The sequence below is a fragment of the Medicago truncatula genome, chromosome 7 (assembly GCF_003473485.1).
Source record: "Medicago truncatula cultivar Jemalong A17 chromosome 7, MtrunA17r5.0-ANR, whole genome shotgun sequence".
In the NCBI taxonomy this organism is placed as follows: domain Eukaryota; kingdom Viridiplantae; phylum Streptophyta; class Magnoliopsida; order Fabales; family Fabaceae; genus Medicago; species Medicago truncatula.
In genome coordinates, this window is record NC_053048.1 from 9,032,869 (window position 1) to 9,053,436 (window position 20,568).

At 34.4% G+C, this 20,568-nt stretch overlaps 1 pseudogene; it reads right to left on the minus strand.

Moving 5' to 3' along the window:
* Window positions 1-1,926: 1,926 nt before the first annotated feature.
* On the minus strand, window positions 1,927-16,705 carry LOC11443350 (heat shock 70 kDa protein 4-like; annotated as a pseudogene).
* Between the last annotated feature and the right edge of the window lie 3,863 nt (window positions 16,706-20,568).

The following is a 20,568-nucleotide window of genomic DNA, read 5'->3' on the forward strand; positions in this document are numbered from 1 at the left end:
GAGCTGTCAAAACGGGTCGGCCCATGCCGGTCCGTTTAGCCCGAATAAATATAGGGCTTGGGCCTAAAATATTGAGCCCGAATTTTAATAGGGCTTTTTAGCCCGGCCCTTAAAAGCCCGGTACCCGTTAGGGCTAGCTCGAATGGGCTGCGGGTAGCCCGTTAGCCCGCATAACAAAAAAAATTCTATAAATTATATATATTTTTCAAATAATTATTTACTTAGTTGATTATCAAAGTAAAAAACAAAAGTGAAAAGTCAATGAATTAACACAAATATAAATGTAATATAAAATTATATTTTTTCATTTCGTTATTTATAGTTTTAAAGATCGAATATATAAATATCTATAACCATAACATATCTAATTTATTTAAAATAATTTTCCTCGTCGTTTTAGTTTACAACGTTTGTACGAAAATGATTACAATTTACTTTTGTGCTAGACATTATTTAAACATATTAAAAATATTATTTATAAAAAAATTATAGCAGTGTTTTATAGTACTTTTTTAAAATATAAAAATATATAATTTTTAATACGGACCGGTCCGTTTAGCCTGCGGCCCGTGTAGGGCCGGACTCGGGTAGTATATTTCAAACCCGTTTTGTCAACCGGGTTTTTCGGCCCGGCCCGCTAGGGCCGCCCCGTTTAGGGCCGGACCGCCCGTTTTGACAACTCTAATAGTAACTAAGATAAAATTGAATTAGTTAGTTAGGAGTTACGGAGTTAACTTGTGTTACAAGTTAACTCGGGTTAGTTAGAAAGTTGTTTTCATGTTTGTTATGCGTTGTACTACTCCTTCAATTCCGATTTTTTAGAAAATTAACATGAAAGTCTGTATTTTAGCACATTTGCTTTTTATTATACCTTCATTTTAATCCACCAATAAATTCCTCTTTTTTTTGCACACACTTTATCTTTCTAATAAATTAATATATTATCTTTCTCTCGTAACAAACAATTGTCAGTTATTATCTTTTTCTCCAACAAAATACTATTTTTTTGTGCACTCATCTTATTTATAGAATTTAACTTTTCTTAAAACCCTTATTTGTAACAAAATTTTGTTTAAATTTGAAGATAACAAGAAACAAATTTTGTTTTAAAAAAAAAACATTTAGTTTTTCAAATAGATAACAATAATTAGTTTTATTAAAAAAATAAGAGTAATTGACAAGGGTATAATTGAAAAATCGTACCCCTAAAATACCAAAAGACACTTAAATATGAACGAATTCCTCCTAAAAATACACTTAAAAAGGAACGAAGGGAGTAGTATATAAAGTTTATGTCTTTGTGAGCTTAGCTCAGTTGGTAAGGACAATGCATAATATATGCAAGGTCCGAGAAGCAAACCATGACCCTCGACAAAAACAAAAAGTATATAAAGTTTATATTATAAACACACAATGTATAGTTACTTGAATAATAAGAAATTTAATAAAATATGATTCATCCAATTTTCTTCCATATTTCTCAAACCCTTTCTTCTTAAAACACCTTCGATCTCTCTTTTCCCTATCAATTTATTATTTATTAAATATTCTTTAATTTTTTTTTTCATATCTATAAGCTACTCGAATTTCACCAAACGCTAAGGGTTTATTTGATGGTCACGATAGGATAAAGACAAGATATGAACAGGGCCGAATCTAAACATTTGGTTCATACGGGGCTAAAAATTATTCATCCTATAAAACATAACAATGACTTTGTGAGCATAACAAACAAACAATTCAATGGCCAATTAAGAGTTACTCCTTCCATCAAGGAAACTTGTACACTAATCAAATAAAACCTAAATTAATTGAAAAGCTAAAAATAGTTAATCATCATAAAATACTAGCAGATATAATAGATAATTATCACAAAATAAAAGGTTTCCATTCATAACATACAAAAGAAAGGCAACACTTAAAAAACTAATTGCTGAAAAAGGAAACTAGCTTAGTCTTAAATACAAGGTCTTCCAACATACTTTTGAGCTCCTTCAGATGATCTTCGAGAACTTCTACTTCACTCTGCTGGTTATTCCTATCAAGCAAATTTGTAGCCACAGTAATTGCATTGTTGATATTTTCAACTTTTTGAGATGATAGCTTTAAAGCAACATCCTTATTCTTTAGAGCATTCCTCAACTTGTAAATGCAGTCATCTAATTCATTCATTACCTTGGCCTTCCTTAGGAATTTTTCATCTTCAGCGCGGTACTCCTCTGCTTCTTGAATCAGTTTTTTAATTTCATCAGCCGATAACCTTTCTTTGTCATTGGTTATCGTTATTTCATTTGTATTGCCAGTAGATTTTTCCTTCGCAGATACAGTAAGGATACCATTATCGTCGATGGTGAAGCATACCTCCAAGGGATGGTCACAAGGAGCACCAGGAGTGCACGAAAGATAAAAAAATCCAAGCAGATTGTTGTCACTAGCTCTTGATCTCTCACCCTCATAAAACTTAATCGTTGTGTCGTTTTGACAGGTACAGAAGTATTCCTAGGAATCACCACACTCATAATATCTCCTTTGACTAAGATACCAAGTGACAGAGGGGTAACATCTCGCAGCGCCAAGTTTGGAACATTCTTAAAGTCTGTAGTACCCAACAAAGCAGCCTGAACTGCTGCCCCACTAGCAACAGCCTCATCAGGATTGATGTTCTTGCACAAATCCTTCCCATCGAAAAAGTCACTCAATAGTTCCTGCACTTTAGGAATCCTAGACGAGCCACCGACAAGAACAATATCATCTACACTACTCTTCTCTATCTTAGAATCATTAAAACAACTCTCAACAGTCTTTATACACTCGTTAAAAAGGTCCATATTGATTTCCTCAAACTTAACACGAGTGATTGATGAAGAGAAATCGATGCCCTCACATAAATAATCAATCTCAATAGTAGTGACCAATTTGAATGAAAGCATCCGTTTCGCCTTTTCGCATGCAGTTTTCAACCGCCTCAACGATCTTGGGTTCCTAGTAATATCCACATTGTTCTTCCTCTTAAAATCCTCAACAAAGTAGTTCAACATTCTGAAGGTGAAAAACATAAGAAGTGGGGGGGGGGGGGGGGGTTGAATTGTGTTTTCTTTTTCTCTTAAAAAATACTTCTTCTGATAAAACTTCAGAAGCAGTTTGATTGCTTCTGATGAAATGATCAGAGTCAGATTGCAGCGGAAAAGAACAGAGCAGAGAAAAGAAAGACAAAGACACAAGCAGTTATCCTGGTTCCTTCCACAACACGGAAGTAGTCCAGTCCCCCTTGCACTTCCAAGGAGATTTCACTATAATCACAAAGATTACAACTGCTCAATACTTTCTAAGTATGAGACTTCACAAAAAATTCTCAAGCACACACGCAAGAGTCTTCCAATGCTCAAGCACTAAGCAAGAGACTTCTAATGCTCAATCACGCAGGCAAGAGACTTCTAATCAAACAAAAATACAGAGAATTGAGTTTGAATTGAACACTTGATATACAATCAGTGGTGTTCACAATACAATACAGAAAAGACTCTAGACTTTGAATTTCTAAGATGTATCAAATCAGTGCAGAAATTCAGTGTGCTTTGTAGAATCAAATTGACAGAGTTTTGGCGCTTTTGAACTTATGTATCTCTATCTGCAATCTTCAAGTCTTCACTCCTTTATATAGAGGCGTGAAAGAGACGTTGAGATAATCAGCACGTCTAAAGAGTCGTTTGAAATCCTTTGATTATCCACCAGTGATCCTTTGCCTGATTTGGGTGTAGTCCTTTGAAGAATAAGCTTCAAATTCATTCCCATCTTGAGTGTACAAATTCTGCAGGCATGGCTGTTGTTTTGTCTTGTAGCGTAGACAGAAAACAGAGTAGTGGAGGTAGTGGTTGTACACTTGTACTTTGTCAACTCTATTAATGAGAGACAAGTGCTCAGTGCTATCCATATATCCGTTGATACCTCCCTTTCAATTCTTCGTTCTTCTTTGATAAGACTGAATTGAGAATCAGCTACTTTGAATCTTCAGTTTGATTAAAGGATCAAACGTAGCTTCTGGTGAAGATATTGCTTCTGATGAAAACTTTTGCTTCTGATGACCTTCTGCTTCTGATGACGTCATCTCTTCAGAAGCACTTCAGCTTCAGGAGCAGTTTTCTTCAGATGCTCAGAATTTCTTTTTCTTTCCATTGTTCTTCCAAGACCTATTGAAATAACTTGAGTAGCCTTTGGTCCTGTACACTTGAACAATTATTAGTAATAACCAATTGACAATTTTTAATACCTTGTTATCATCAAAACATAATAAGGTTCATTGTGAAACACATTTTGTTCCAACAATCTCCCCCTTTTTGATGATGACAAACAATAGTATTTAAAATGTTCAATTGTTGTTGATCTAATTAATAAGTTGACCACTGGGATAGAGGTTTGTAAGCTCCCCCTGAGTCTAATAGATCTTTAAGGTGAGGTTTGTAAGCTCCCCCTAAGTTCTATTCTTATTAATTAAATTTCAATAAAATACTCATAAAATCAAATCAGAAGTATTTAAAAGAAATTTAGAAGTGGTTGTAGTGGGGCTCAGTGCCTTAAAAATACTATACATTTACTCCCCCTTTTGTCATCAACAAAAAGAATAGAAACAAAAGAAAGAGTATCAGAGCAAAACAAAAACAAAAGAATAAACATATAACCTTTAAAAATAGTATTTCAGAGCAAGCAGCATTAAATATCATCAGAGTTAAAGCTTGTAAAACATATTGAAGGTGAAAAAGCACAAGATTCAGAAACAATGATAATATATATATATATAGAAAAGTTGAGATACAAATGCAGTGCAACTAAAGTACTTAGAACAAAAATTAAAACAAGCAAAAAAAATGCAACTAAGGTTGGGTTTGCTTGTACATCTGTTCCAATAGATACTTGATTTGCTCATCCTTCTTTTTGAGTAGCTCATCCTTTTCCCTCATTCTTATTTTGTACCCAGCATGAATTCTTGTTGCCCTTGAGATGTACTCTTCTTCTGGATAGAAAGGAGTGATGTCCAGCAGAGGCACGTAATTCAGCTCTTTCACTCTAGCTGCTTCATGCATATCATCCAACACCTTTTGCAGCATGGCAGAGTGAGATGAGACACACTTAGAACTTAGCTTATCCAGCAGGTCATCAAAACTCTTTTTCAGATCCATCCATTGATCAAGATAGTGAATAGGAGGTACAGGAACTGTTCTGCGAAGAATCAGTGTCTGAATCTCATCACTAAGCTTGATTAACTGTTCATCTATATACTCAGATTCAAGGATATAGTCAGGGATGGTTGAAGGTTCAGATTGAGTTGTATGAGATATGGAGGGTTGGTCAGAGGCTGTTTGTTGGTCAGAAGAAGTTAGGTCAATTATTGGTGGTTTTGGTTGATGTTCTGGTTCTGTTGATTGATGGTCAGAAGCAACTTGTTCAGAAGCATCTTGTTCAGGAACAGTTTGTTGGTTTTCTAACACAGTCTTTCCAGGGACTGTCTTAGAGGCCTTTGTAGGTGTAGGTTGCATTTCACCACCTAAGTGTTTTTCTAAATTGTGAATGGTTGAGGATTCTTGTTGTTGGGGGATTTCTGAAGTAGTTGCTTCTGAAACTACTTCAGAGGCTCTTTGTGGAGTTTGATTATTTGGTGAGTTTGTTTGGGTAGGTTCAGGTTGTTGTATACTAACAGGTTCTGGAATATCTGGATATAGTGGATGAGTAGTAGGCAAATTGAATTTCTCACACAGTTTAATCCTATTTTTGGAAAATTCTATTTGAGTGCTCTCATAGTCAAGTGTTCCAAATTCTGTTAGTTTGGTAGGTTTGGTTTTTAGAAGCTTGTCTATGTGTTGGCTAAGGGGTTGGTCATGTGATTCTGTTGATGATGAAGAGGGTGAAGAGGGTAGAGATGGAATCTGAGTATAGATGTCAGGTTTGGATGAATTACTTGAAGATTGAGCTTCTGGATGAACTGCTTCTGGAGCTTTTGAAACTGGTTCTGATGAAGTTGCTCCTGAAGCTTGCTTATTCTTCAAGGCTTGAGAAAGCAGAGTTGCTCCATACTGAACAGTTTCTTGCTCTAACTCAGACGCTAAAGCAGCAATGTCAGGAGTAGGCACATACCATGCAGCCTTGAGACGCTCATCCCTTTCTTTCTCAAACACTTCCTTCAACCTTTTCTTCTCTGCTATCTTGGATGCAGAGTACTCCTTAGCATACTGCTTTAATTCTTCAGTCATTTCAAAACTGGGCATGACTATAGGCTCTGAAGTTATAGTCCTTTTTGCCTTCTTGGGGCTTGAGTCTTCATCCCAGTTTTCTTCCAATTCTTCCAACATTTCTTCCCTTCGTCCTTCAGCTGTCTTCAGATTCCTTGAAGATCTCTTCCTTTTGATGGTCTTAAGAGCAGCTTCTCTTTTCTTCTTGGGACTTAGAGGCTCTTCAGAAGCAGCTTGCTCAGAACCTGTTTGTTCAGAAGCAGGCTGTTCTGCTGTTTCTTGAGCATTCCTTGTCCTTTTTGTGATAAGAGGGACATCATCCAAATCCTCCACTTCCTCAAGAATGGTGGACATAGCAGATTTTTCCTTCTTGGCTTTCTTATGCTTCTGAGCACCCTCCTCAGTAGCATCTTCAGCAAGGTATTCTTCCTTGGTGATCTGCTTCTTCTTAGATTTTCTGCCTTTGGCCACAGGCAGATCACCACCATACATTTCTTCAGGGACATCTTTCAAGCTGATCTTCAGATTGTAGGTTTTGTAGAAGTCCAAGATGTAGGCTCTCTGCACATCCAGGGGATCCTTCTTGCAGATGGGGATGTGATGAGTGACTAGATCAGATATTGCATCTGATTCACGCATATCAAAATCTAGTTTCTTGTGAGCATTTGCTGGAATCAGTTTCATCTTTACAAGAGTTGATGCATTGATTATCTTCCCAGTTACTGCTCCCAGCTTCTGGTTATCATAGATGCCCACATCCTTCAAGGCACTTAGAAGTCCTCCTTCTTGAAAGATTACAGAGAGTAGTCTTCCATAAGGAACAAACTTTCTGTTTTCCATTTGACTCTTCTTTAGTTCCTTGATCATGTATTTGAACATGTACTTTGGAACATTCATCGTTGTTTCCTAAGTGATGGTGTGATGCAGAAAGACTTTGTGACCAAGAGAGGGTTGATCACTTCCTCCACCTTTGGGAAAGATGTTTTCATTCTGGATCTTCAGCAGCATTTTCTTCTCAATGCTCAAAGTGCTGTAAGGTTGAGCAACCTTAGACCCATAGATGGTCTCATTGACAATTTCCTTCCAAGAGCTGGTTCTTGGATTAGGAATTTCTTCTCCAAAGTATTTGCCAGAAGTATCCCTTCCCATGGCTTGAGCAATAATCTGCTCATTTATGGTTACAGGAATACCCATGACATTTGATCTAATCTCTGTGCCGGTGAAGGAGAGTAGACCCATTTCTTCTCTGGTTTTTCCCTTTAGAGTAGGATCAACCAGAATCAGTTGAGCTTCTTCCTGTCTAGCAGCTTCAATGTCAAAGACTGAAGCCCTTACCCAGAATTGTCTGACCAGAACTTCATAAGTTGGACCATTGAGAAGACTGAAGTAACCCATCATCTTCTGCTTCTTGTAGAATCTTACCAAGTCGCACCCATGGTGAGTTAGAGAAGCGAAATCCACTGGATTTTCCGCTTGAATGATTAACTCCCATTCCTCAATAGACATAGTTCTTCCTTTGATTTCATATGCTGGAGTATCTATATCCATATTTGATGAAGAACCACCAGCAGAACTTGAAGATGCCATAGATTTGAAGTAGTTTTAGGGTTCTAAGGTGTTTTGAGAGGATGAGTGAATGCGCTTACTTTCGCAGAGGGTTGAGAAGAAAATAGAAAGTGTTTGTTGTGAAGTGAGTAGTGTGTGAATTGACTTAGTGTTTTTAATAAAACGTTTGCAATTCAGAAGGGACAAACAAACACAGCATTAATGACAAATTGGGGGCGCGTGTAAGTATGTTAAAAAGCGAATAAAACATCATTGCCCTTTTTTTGTTATACTCCAATACAAATAGACCACGTCAGAGACTCTTCAGAAAACTACCTTTTGGGTAATGGGACAGCTGTTACATAAAGTAACTACCAACGTTCCCACTAACCATGCTATTCAGAAGCAAAGAATAACACTTCTGAAGTTTTAGTGCTGACGTCATCTTCAGAAGCACATTTTCCTCAGAACCTCAGTTAAGAGCTTCTGATGAACCAAATGCTTCTGAATAAACTTCAGAACCAAACTTCTTATTCAGAGGCAAGCAATTTTTCAATCAGACACAAAATGCATGTTCAAATTTTTCTTAATAAAATCAAATCTTTCAACAGATAAAGGTTTTGTAAATATATCAGCCCATTGATGTTCAATATCAATGAATTGTATATCTAAAATCCCTTTTTGAACATAGTCTCTGATAAAATGGTGTTTGATTTCAATATGCTTGGCTCTTGAATGTAGAATTGGATTCTTTGACAAACAAATAGCAGCAGTATTATCACAATAAATGGGAATACTGTTAGCATTAATCTGATAGTCTTCCAACTGATGTTTCATCCAAAGTAGTTGTGTGCAACAACTTGCAGCTGAAATGTATTCTGCTTCTGCTGTAGACATAGCAATAGTTGCTTGTCTTTTGCTTGCCCAGGATATCAGATTCTCTCCCAGGAATTGACAATTTCCACTGGTTGATTTTCTTTCAATCCTATCACCAGCATAATCAGCATCACAGAATCCAATCAACTTATAATCTAGGGATTTCCTATACAGGAGTCCAAGATTAGTTGTTCCTTTCAGATACCTGAAGATTCTCTTAACTGCAGTTAAATGAGATTCTCTAGGATCTGATTGAAATCTTGCACACAAGCATACACTGAATAAAATAGCAGGTCTAGATGCAGTGAGGTATAACAGAGAACCAATCATACCTCTGTATAGCTTCTGGTCTACTACTGTTCCAGTATCTTCTTTGCTTAAGGTGCAGGTTGGATGCATTGGAGTGTTCATCACTTTACAATCTTCTAGCTTGAACTTCTTCAGAAGCTCCTTTGTATATTTTGTTTGATGAACATATACTCCTTCTTTACTTTGGTTGATTTGAATTCCAAGAAAGAATTTCAATTCTCCCATCATACTCATTTCAAATTCATCCTGCATTAACTTAGAAAATTATTTGCAAAGAGATGCATTAGTAGAACCAAATATTATATCATCAACATATATTTGCACAATCAAAATATCTTTCTTAAGAGTCCTTCTGAAGAGTGTTGTGTCAACTTGTCCTCTTTCAAAATCATTTTTAATTAAGAAATTACTTAGTCTATCATACCAAGCTCTGGGAGCTTGTTTCAAGCCATATAGTGATTTCTTAAGTTTATAAACATGGTCAGGATGCTTAAGATCCTCAAACCCAGGAGGTTGTTTAACATACACTTCTTCTTCAATGACACCATTAAGAAAGGCACTTTTGACATCCATTTGATATAATATTATGCCATGATTAATTGCGTAGGATAGAAGTAACCTGATTGCTTCCAATCTTGCAACTGGAGCAAATGTTTCAGTGTAATCAATGCCTTCTTGTTGACTGTAGCCTTGAGCAACAAAGTCTGGCTTTGTTTCTGGTTACTTCTCCTTGTTCATTCAGCTTGTTTCTGAATACCCATTTTGTTCCAATAATGTTCTTCTGAAAGGGTATGGATACCAGATCCCACACATCATTCCTTTGAAATTGATTTAGCTCTTCTTGCATAGCTAATATCCATCCATCATCTGAGAGAGCTTCTTCAACAGTTTTAGGCTCAATTATTGAAAGCAGTCCTATTAATGACTCTTCTTGTCTAAAATGTGATCTTGTTCTTCTAGGACTATCTTTGCTTCCAATGATTAGCTCCTCAGGATGTGAAGATTTGTGCTTGAATTTAGGTTGAATAACCTGCTGAGTGTTATCTTGAAAGTCCTCAGAAGCACTTTCATTCTGTACTTTTGGGCTAGGTTCTGCTTCTGAATTATACTCAGCTTCTGGACTAGATTCAACTTCTGTATACTTTTCAGAATCAGAAGGTTGATCAGATTCTGATGCATCTTCAGAATCAGTTGTACCTGCATTACTTTCACTTTGCTCTGAAGTTTTACTTCCAGGCTCTCTATCATCAAATTTTACATGCATAGATTCTTCAACACATTGTGTTTCTGAATTATACACTCTGTATGCCTTTGACCTTTCAGAGTAACCTAAAAAGATTCCTCTTTGAGCCTTGGCATCAAATTTCTTCAGATAGTCTTTAGTGTTTAAGATGTAACAAGTACATCCAAACTGATGAAAGTAAGAGATATTGGGTCTTCTTCCTTTAAAGAGTTCATATGTTGTTTTCTCCAACATAGGTCTGATATAGATCCTATTTTGAATATAACATGAAGTATTGACTGCTTCTGCCCAAAAATGTTTAGCTAAGTTGTTTTCATGGATCATGGTTCTGGCCATTTCTTGTAATGTTCTGTTCTTTCTCTCTACAACCCCATTTTGTTGTGGAGTTCTAGGAGAGGAAAACTCATGGAGAATCCCATGTTTTTCACAAAAAAGTTCAAATGGCTCATTTTCAAATTCTCCACCATAATCACTTCTGACTTTCAAAATTTTCAATTCTTTTTCAGATTGTATTTGAGTGCAGAAGCTGCTAAACACTTCACATGCATAGTCTTTACTTTTAATGAATTTTACCCAAGTCCATCTGCTGTAATCATCAACAATGACTAATCCATATTTACTTCCATATAAAGATGCAGTGTTAACTGGACCAAAAAGATCAATATGGAGTAATTCTAAGGGTCTGGAGGTTGATACAATGTCTTTAGATTTGAAAGAACTTTTCACAATTTTCCCTTTCTGACATGCACCACAAAGTGCATCTGAATGATAATCAATGTTAGGCAATCCTTTGACCAGTTGTAACTTGCTAATTTTAGAAATTAATCTCCAATTAGCATGTCCCAACCTTTTATGCCATACCCATTTTTTATCATTCATTGACAGAAGGCAAACTACCTTCTGATCAGCCAGATCAGAGAAATTTATTTTATAGACATTCTCAACTCTCTTTCCCTTGAATGTAATGGATTTGTCATCCTTGTTGACTAGTGTGCAGTTGGTCTTACTGAACGTTACATCATACCCATTGTCACAAAATTGACTAATGCTCAATAGGTTATGCTTCAGACCATCTACTAGCCACACATTATTAATTGAGATGGAGGAATTACCAATAGTACCTGTACCAATGATCTTTCCAGTTTGGTTGCCACCAAACTTCACTTCTCCTCCATCTTTCATTGTAAGGGTAAGGAACAAAGCTTTCTCTCCAGTCATGTGCCTTGAACATCCGCTGTCTAGGTACCATGACCTTTGTTTCTCTCTTGCCCTTAAGCACACCTGCATTTTTGGCCAATTCAGATTTAGGTACCCATATCTTCATGGGTCCTTTTGGGTTAATTTTGGAGGTTTTACTTTTCCTCCCTTGTACCTTAGGGTGAATGCTGAGTGGCTTCTGATCATTCAATACTTTAGGTTTGACACCTTTTGGTATTGTTTTCTCAGAAGCAGTAGCTGCTTTGTTCTTCTGATCCTTTTGTTTTGGGATTTTAGATTCTGGTTTAATCAGATTCTGATGAACAGGTTCTGATCTTTTCAGAATTTTAATCTTTTGACTCTTAGGATCAGATTTTGTCATTACCTTGATCTTAAGGTTTTCTGGCTTTGATGTGATCTTAGCCTGTGAACCAGAAGCTTCAGGTTTTGACTGAACAGCAGTTATAGCATTTGTACCTTCAGGCACAAAGGTGGATTTCAATCCATCCTTGATACAATCACAGTAGCTCTTGAGACTGTATTCTTTGGATTTCTCCTCAGAATATCCAATCCCTTTGCCTTTGTTCTTGTATGTGCTGTAGATCATAGAAGCAACTTTGCTTCTGTCTATTCCAGCCATAATAAAATCATCCAAGGCAATCTCATGTTTATTGCCTGAACCTTTATCACATTTTTCTTGTAGCTTCTGACAAAGACTCTTGAGTCTATCTTCATATGTTGTTGATATGAGGTTAAACCCTTTGAGTTCTTCTTCAGAAGCTTTCAGTTCCAATAGAGTTGACTTTTGTTGTTTCATCAAATCAACATATTTTTCTTTTAAATCTGTCAACTCATTGGTTCTGTGTTCAAACAGTGATAAAAGTTCTTTTAGAGAATCAACAAGTTCTTGTCTAGGGATTTTGGAATATACCTCATTTTCATCTTCTGAATCTGATTCAGCTTCTGATACTGCTTCTGATGATACTGTTGCCACTAACCCCACGGCTGCCTTAGCATCATCATCAGCTTCTTCTTTATCAGAACCAGATTCACTATCCAAATCTTCCCAGGTCGCCATCAAGCTCTTTTTGATTTGCTTTCTGAATTTACTGGAGTTGAAGCTTGATTTCTTGGATTTGCCTTTAAACTTCTCCTTCTGAAGATCAGGGCAATCAGCAATGAAATGACCAGGCTTCTTACAATTGAAGCATCCCTTCTGATCTTCATTCTTGGAGTTCTTGTAGCTACCTCTCTTGCTCAAAAATTTCTTCTGCTTCCTTGCCAGATACTCAAGCTTGTTGGACAGCATAGCCATTTTTACAGATTGATCTTCATCAGAATCTCCATCAGGTGATTCTTCTTCAGATTCACTGGCTTTGTAGGCTTTGGAAGATTTTGAGATCTTTCCTTTAGATGGTAAAGCAATGGATTTACTCTTCTTAGAGGTTTCATGCTCATTTAAACTCATTTCATGCACTTTGAGTGAGCTAACAAGATCTTCAACACTTAAAGTATTTAGATCCTTAGCTTCCTCAATAGCAGTTACTTTGGGTCTCCATCTTGAAGGTAAGCTTCTCAAAATCTTACTAACATGATCAGAAGCAACATAGCTTTTCTTCAGTATTTGCAATCCAGAAACTAAAGTTTGAAATCTTGAGTACATTTCTTCTATACTCTCATCATCCTTCATTCTGAAAAGTTCATACTGATGAACTAGCATCAAAGCTTTAGCCTCTTTTACTTTCTTGCTGCCTTCAAAGTTTGCACATAGAGAAGCAAACATAGCCTTCGCAGTAGATTTGTCACTCATTTTCATGTATTCGGTGCGAGGTATAGAAGCCACAATGATTCCTCTTATCTTGTGGTGTTTCTTATAAAGCTTCTTCTGAGCAGGAGTATGTATTCTTCTGTCTATAGCAGCTCCTTCTTCATCCAAATCCAGATCATCAACTCCATCTTCCAGTATGTCCCATAACTCTTCATCCAATCTCATGATAAAGCTGTACATATTAGTTTTCCACCATGAAAACTCTTCTGGATCTCCATTAAACTTTGGAGCTTTTCCAGAGTCTGTTTTCTTGTCAGCAGTATCATAGTCATGCTTGACACTTGTGTATTTTGTAGTAACTGATTCCTCATCTCCATACATGTTTTTCTAATAGATCTTGAACTGTAACACGGTTAAGTGCTGTGATAACAGAGCAGGCTCTGATACCAATTGAAGGTGAAAAACACAAGAAGGGGGGGGGGGTTGAATTGTGTTTTCTTTTTCTCTTAAAAAATACTTCTTCTGATAAAACTTCAGAAGCAGTTTGATTGCTTCTGATGAAATGATCAGAGTCAGATTGCAGCGGAAAAGAACAGAGCAGAGAAAAGAAAGACAAAGACACAAGCAGTTATCCTGGTTCCTTCCACAACACGGAAGTAGTCCAGTCCCCCTTGCACTTCCAAGGAGATTTCACTATAATCACAAAGATTACAACTGCTCAATACTTTCTAAGTATGAGACTTCACAAAAAATTCTCAAGCACACACGCAAGAGTCTTCCAATGCTCAAGCACTAAGCAAGAGACTTCTAATGCTCAAGCACGCAGGCAAGAGACTTCTAATCAAACAAAAATACAGAGAATTGAGTTTGAATTGAACACTTGATATACAATCAGTGGTGTTCACAATACAATACAGAAAAGACTCTAGACTTTGAATTTCTAAGATGTATCAAATCAGTGCAGAAATTCAGTGTGCTTTGTAGAATCAAATTGACAGAGTTTTGGCGCTTTTGAACTTATGTATCTCTATCTTCAATCTTCAAGTCTTCACTCCTTTATATAGAGGCGTGAAAGAGACGTTGAGATAATCAGCACGTCTAAAGAGTCGTTTGAAATCCTTTGATTATCCACCAGTGATCCTTTGCCTGATTTGGGTGTAGTCCTTTGAAGAATAAGCTTCAAATTCATTCCCATCTTGAGTGTACAAATTCTGCAGGCATGGCTGTTGTTTTGTCTTGTAGCGTAGACAGAAAACAGAGTAGTGGAGGTAGTGGTTGTACACTTGTACTTTGTCAACTCTATTAATGAGAGACAAGTGCTCAGTGCTATCCATATATCCGTTGATACCTCCCTTTCAATTCTTCGTTCTTCTTTGATAGGACTGAATTGAGAATCAGCTACTTTGAATCTTCAGTTTGATTAAAGGATCAAACGTAGCTTCTGGTGAAGATATTGCTTCTGATGAAAACTTTTGCTTCTGATGACCTTCTGCTTCTGATGACGTCATCTCTTCAGAAGCACTTCAGCTTCAGGAGCAGTTTTCTTCAGATGCTCAGAATTTCTTTTTCTTTCCATTGTTCTTCCAAGACCTATTGAAATAACTTGAGTAGCCTTTGGTCCTGTACACTTGAACAATTATTAGTAATAACCAATTGACAATTTTTAATACCTTGTTATCATCAAAACTTAATAAGGTTCATTGTGAAACACATTTTGTTCCAACACATTCTGTTATCAAAGTCCTCTCCACCAAGGTGAGTATTTCCAGCAGTGGCTTTAACTTCAAAGACATCACCTTTAATTGTGAGGAGAGACACATCAAAAGTCCCACCACCAAGATCAAACACAAAAATATTTCGTTCACCATCACACCTACCTTTGTTGTCAAGGCCATATGCAATAGCTGCAGCAGTGGGGTCATTGATTATCCTCATAACATTAAGGCCAGCAATGGCACCAGCATTCATGGTGGCTTTTCGCTGAGAATCATTGAAATAAGCAGGCACGGTGACAACTGCATTTTTTACAGGTGATTTCAAATAAGCCTCTGCAATCTTCTTCATATTTGCAAGGATAATAGATGATATTTCCTCAGCACATAGGTTCTTCTCTTGACCCTTGTACTTAACAGCAATCATAGGCTTGTCATTAAGACCAGAAATAACCTTGAATGGCCAGAACATGATATCCTTTTGAACAACAGGATCACTAAACTTCCTACCAATTAACCTCTTGGCATCTGAAAATATAACTCAAATTGTTAAGTGTTAACACTCTCGTCATTCATTTGTTCTGCTAACATAGATATAAGCATTAATATAAATTAATGTTTGCAAATGTGATATAAGTTCGAAAATTAGGATTTTTGATGTTATTGATACTAACTACAGGTATAACAAATTTGATGGAGGTTGCATCCTCCGCATTTTACCACAGTTCTAAGTTGCAGTCTGAAACCATTAAATGAGGCCACAATATCATGATTATAAAAGTCTCTGCTGCGGCATCGCCGCCGCAATTTCAAACATATTTCCGTATATCTTTTGACACAATATCAAAGTTAGCTGCTCAGTGGCAACCACTACTTCAACGAGAATTTCGAACTATGCATTAAACTCATTGTTATAAAAATCGGGACTTCACTTTAGGTTGAAAGGGAATAGTAAAATTGGGACTCATAAAAACGCAATCACAATCAGAGAGTTTTACTCAAGGAATTTTGTAGAATCGATACAGGATAGTAAAATCATAAATCGTAAAATCGCAATCAAAACCGAGGATTCTACCAAAACAAAAATAATGCTAAATATATGTTATAAATTGCATAGTCATAAATATCTTAAATTCAAAGTCCACAAAATACATATACATAAATGAGTTAAAGTGATGTCAAATACCTAAACAACCTATACAAAATACTTAAAGAAAATATTCTTAATGTTAAGTGAATGAATGAAAAAACTTGGTCTTTTTGGTATTTATAGAACCGGATCATGGGTACAAATCGGGTCAAAAATTGACACGTATAAAAAAATGAACAAACTACTCTATAATCCTGCAAATTTGAACGGATTTCAAGATTTTGTATGATTTTGATAGAATTTTGTGGTTTTTAAGATTCTACTATGGATTTGAGTCGTTGAAGTTAAGTAAAGTTGCAAAATCCTAGATTTTGGGACTTAAGTCGCGATTTTGACAACAATGATTAAACTGTAATTTTACGCAATATAATGAATCACAAAGTAATCAAACTCTAAAACTTTGCGAAAATAACATTAAATAATAAAAGTTTGCAGAATAGGTTTAGAAATATACCAAAGACAGTGTTTTGTGGGTTGATGGCAGCCTGATCCTTAGCAGCACCACCAACCAACCTTTGATCATCGGTAAAAGCAACGAAGGAAGGTGTGATTTTATTGCCTTCATCATTGTGAATAATCTCAACTCTGTTCTTTTCTTCCAACCAAACACCAACACAAGAATAGGTTGTTCCAAGGTCTATTCCCACAGCATGTCCATCGTGTTTTCTTGCCATGATCCTTCAAGTAAACAAAGGAAGCTTGAATGAAAAGAAAAATTTGTTGGGTTAGTCTCTTAGGGTTTATTATAGTTCTGTACTCATACACTCGGAAGGAAACCCTTTCTTAGCTCGGAAGGAAACCCTTTCTATTTTTTGATCAAGTAAAGGAAACACTTTCTTTAATACAGAAAATAAAAATATGGTTTAAACCCTATTATTATTTATTTTTATTTTTGCACAAGCTAAAATGATATATATCAGCCCCGTTTGGATTTGTTTATTTTGAGGTTATGTGGGTTGATCTACTCCCATAAGCCTTTTTAAAGGTGTTCGGGTAAATAAATAAAAATAGTTTATCATAGTTTCATAAGCTGCTTATGCCATATTTTAATAAGCCTAAATTTTCAACTTACCCTCCGGCTTAACAAAGAGCTTATGAATTTATGTAATCCCCTTCGATTCTCTCTGGATCAACTTTTTCAAAACATATTTTTTTTTTTGTTAGTTATCTTTGCGTGAGTAACAAAATTGCTATACTTATCTTACTAAAGTACAACACGTAAATAAGATTTTTATTATTTTTTTAAGGAAGAATTTTATTATTTTTTTGTTACGTAACAAATTGAACTGAATAAAAAAGACAAACTTAACTTGTCTTTTTTTGGTAACAAACTGTACACTGATATCTATTTTATTTTATTTTTGTTTTTAACTATTATTTATAAAGATTTTTCAACAATGGTGTAAGACTATTAAACTTTTACATACATGATTATTTCTTACTATTATATTTATATTATTATAATTTTTTTAAAAAGAAAGCTTATCATATATTATTATATTTGTGTATGATGATGTTTAGACTATTTATTTACATCTTTAATGTTAATTTTGTCTTATATGAATATTGATATTTTTTTAAGGACGAATATTGATTATACTATATATATAATTATAATTAATATATTATAATATTGTTTTTTACATCTTGATTAATTTTATCAAAAAAAAATTTGATAATTGTGGTTCGATTGTTTGATTTTTTTGTTAAATTAAAATATTTAAAATTTTGATAATTGCTTATGTAATGTCACATCCAAACACTTCAATTTATTTAAGTACTTTTCAGTGTACATATCCAAACATAAATAGCTTATCAAGTATAAGAACTTATGTTGTAAGCTCTAATGCTATAAACATCTATATAAGTTGTTTATCCAAGCGGGGCCTAAAATTGCAGATGAAACGCCTTGCACAAGGCATGCAAAAAGCAAGACACTATTATTTTAATTCCCCGTTTCTAAACCCATTATTTTCATCCCCCTATTATAAGTTTCTTGAGTTTTTTTAGTCCCCTTTTGGGCAGGGTACTATAGTATCATCCCCATACCCGTGTTTCTAAACAATTCGTTTGTTGCCCATCTCCAAATCTTATGGGTTTTTTTTTTTTGTGGTAGCCGGAGTTTGAACTCTGGACCTTGCATATATTTGCTTAAGCTCACACGTCCATTAATTACCCACATTTTCACAACAAAAAGATAATAAATAACAAAAAATATCACAATATAATTAAAATATGATCTAATTCTTTTAAATCAACATGTAAAATATTATGCATCATATTATTTAGCCAAACAAGAAGCATCTAAAATATAAAAAAAACAAGTGCAAGTTACAATAAATATCAAAGATATGGGAATAATTAACTAACTTTATTATTAAATAAAATTATTTCTATACTCTATAAGTTAATTTGTACTATATATAAAGAAAATAACATGTTTTTGTTTTTTATGACTGACTTTTTCTCTTTTCAAAATTACGCTTAACTTTTTTTTAATAATAAATTACTCTTAATTTTCAATATATACCAATAACACATATAACAAATAGATAAGAATAAATTCAAATAAAAATGTAATAAATACGATATGAATATATATATATATATATATATATATATATATATATATATATATATATATGTCCAATTTTGTTTTCATTATTCTTTCAAAAGTGCTACAGATGGAGAGAGTAGTATGTTCGGAATAATTAGAATAAGAAAAAGTAGTATTATTAGTAGTAATTAAGTTTCATAGTTTTTTTGGTCAAATAGTCTAGTGACTAGAAATTCACCATTTTAAGGTGAATAAATGGAACGTCCGAGAATCAAACACTAACCCCTACATATATTATGGAATGAACCTAACGCGAGTTAAGCTCATAGAGAGATAGTTTATTTTCATTGTTAGAGGTATAAGATTATTACTGAGAAGTTATTTTTATGTTATTTTCTTTGTTCCTAATTCTTTGGATTACAGTTGTTAAAACGGGCTGGTTCGTATGGGCAAACACGTTTAACCTAATTAATTATAGGGTTTGGGCCTTAAATTTTAAGCCCGAATTTTTATAGGGATTTTTAGCCCGAGATTGAAAAGCCTGGTACCCGTTAGGGCTAGCCCGAACGGGCCGCGGGTAACCCGTTACCTCGCATAACAAAAAAAAATCCTATATATTATATATATTTTTTAAATAATTCTTTACTTAGTTGATTATCAAAGTAAAAAAAATAAAAGTGAAAATTCAATGAATTTACAAACAAATATAAAAGTAATATAAAATTATATTAACTAATATCGTTACTTATAATTTTAAAGATCGAATATATAAATATCTATAACCATAACGTATGTAATTTATTTATACTTTATTCTACGTTTTAGTTTACGACGTTTGTACGAAAATGTTTACAATTTTTTTGTGTTAAACATTATTTAAACATATTAAAAATATTAGTTATAGGAGTATCTTATAGTACCTTTTTATTTATTTTTTTAAAAAGTAATTTTTAACAGGGGCCGGCCAGTTTAGTCCGTTGCCGTGTAGGGTCTAGTTCTCGGGTAGTATTTTTAACAGCTGGATGTTTGAAATGTTTTATGCATAAATATGAAGAATATTGTAAAAAATAAACCATTTTAACAGCTCTACTTTGGATGTTTGAAATTGGGAAGTGACCTATTATAGGTAAAACACGAAGTCCTTTAGGGCCGACCCCAAATGGACCGGATAGTCCGTTTTAACAGCTCTACTTTGGATGTTTGAAATTGGGAAGTGACTTATTACAGGTAAAAAAAAAATTTATTTGTATTTTTTTACGAAAATTCAAATCGTAAACATAGAAATAATGAATGAAAGTTTATAGGAAAAATACACAAAAGGATAAAATATTGTTCAATTATCAAATAATTAAAATGATCAGTTTTATTATAGAAAAATGCTAATAAGTGATACTTGAAAATAAGTGTAAAATAGAAATGACAATTGTTAGCAAGACGCTTTATTAGATACAAAATATTAGTGTTCTTACGACATTGTTTAAGCATCTAAAATTTAGTAAGTTTTACCTTGAAAATTGTGTAGTTATGACTTTTACATATATTTAACTTAGGGTTAAATTTATTTTTTATCCCTATAAATATATCAATTTTTATTTTTAGTCTCTATAAAATTTTCAATCACAATTTTTTGTCCTTATTTTTAAGTTAATTTTTATATTATTTAATGAGATTTTGCATAAATGTGAAGAATATTGTAAAAAATAAACAAAATTGAATCCTACATATGAGTTTACTTTAAAGTAGGGACCAAAATTGAATATGGAAAATTTTTTAGGAACTGAAAGTTGAAGAAAATTTTAGATGGATTAAAACAAAAAATTGACATATTTATAAGGATAAAAAACATATTTAACCCTTTAACTTATACATCGTCAAACTTTTTTTTCGTGGGTTTCTTAAAAAACGTTATTAGGGTCCATTAACTTATATATTCATCAAACTTTCTTTTCGTGCGTTTCTTAAAATACATTCTTATAGTAAAACCCTTATT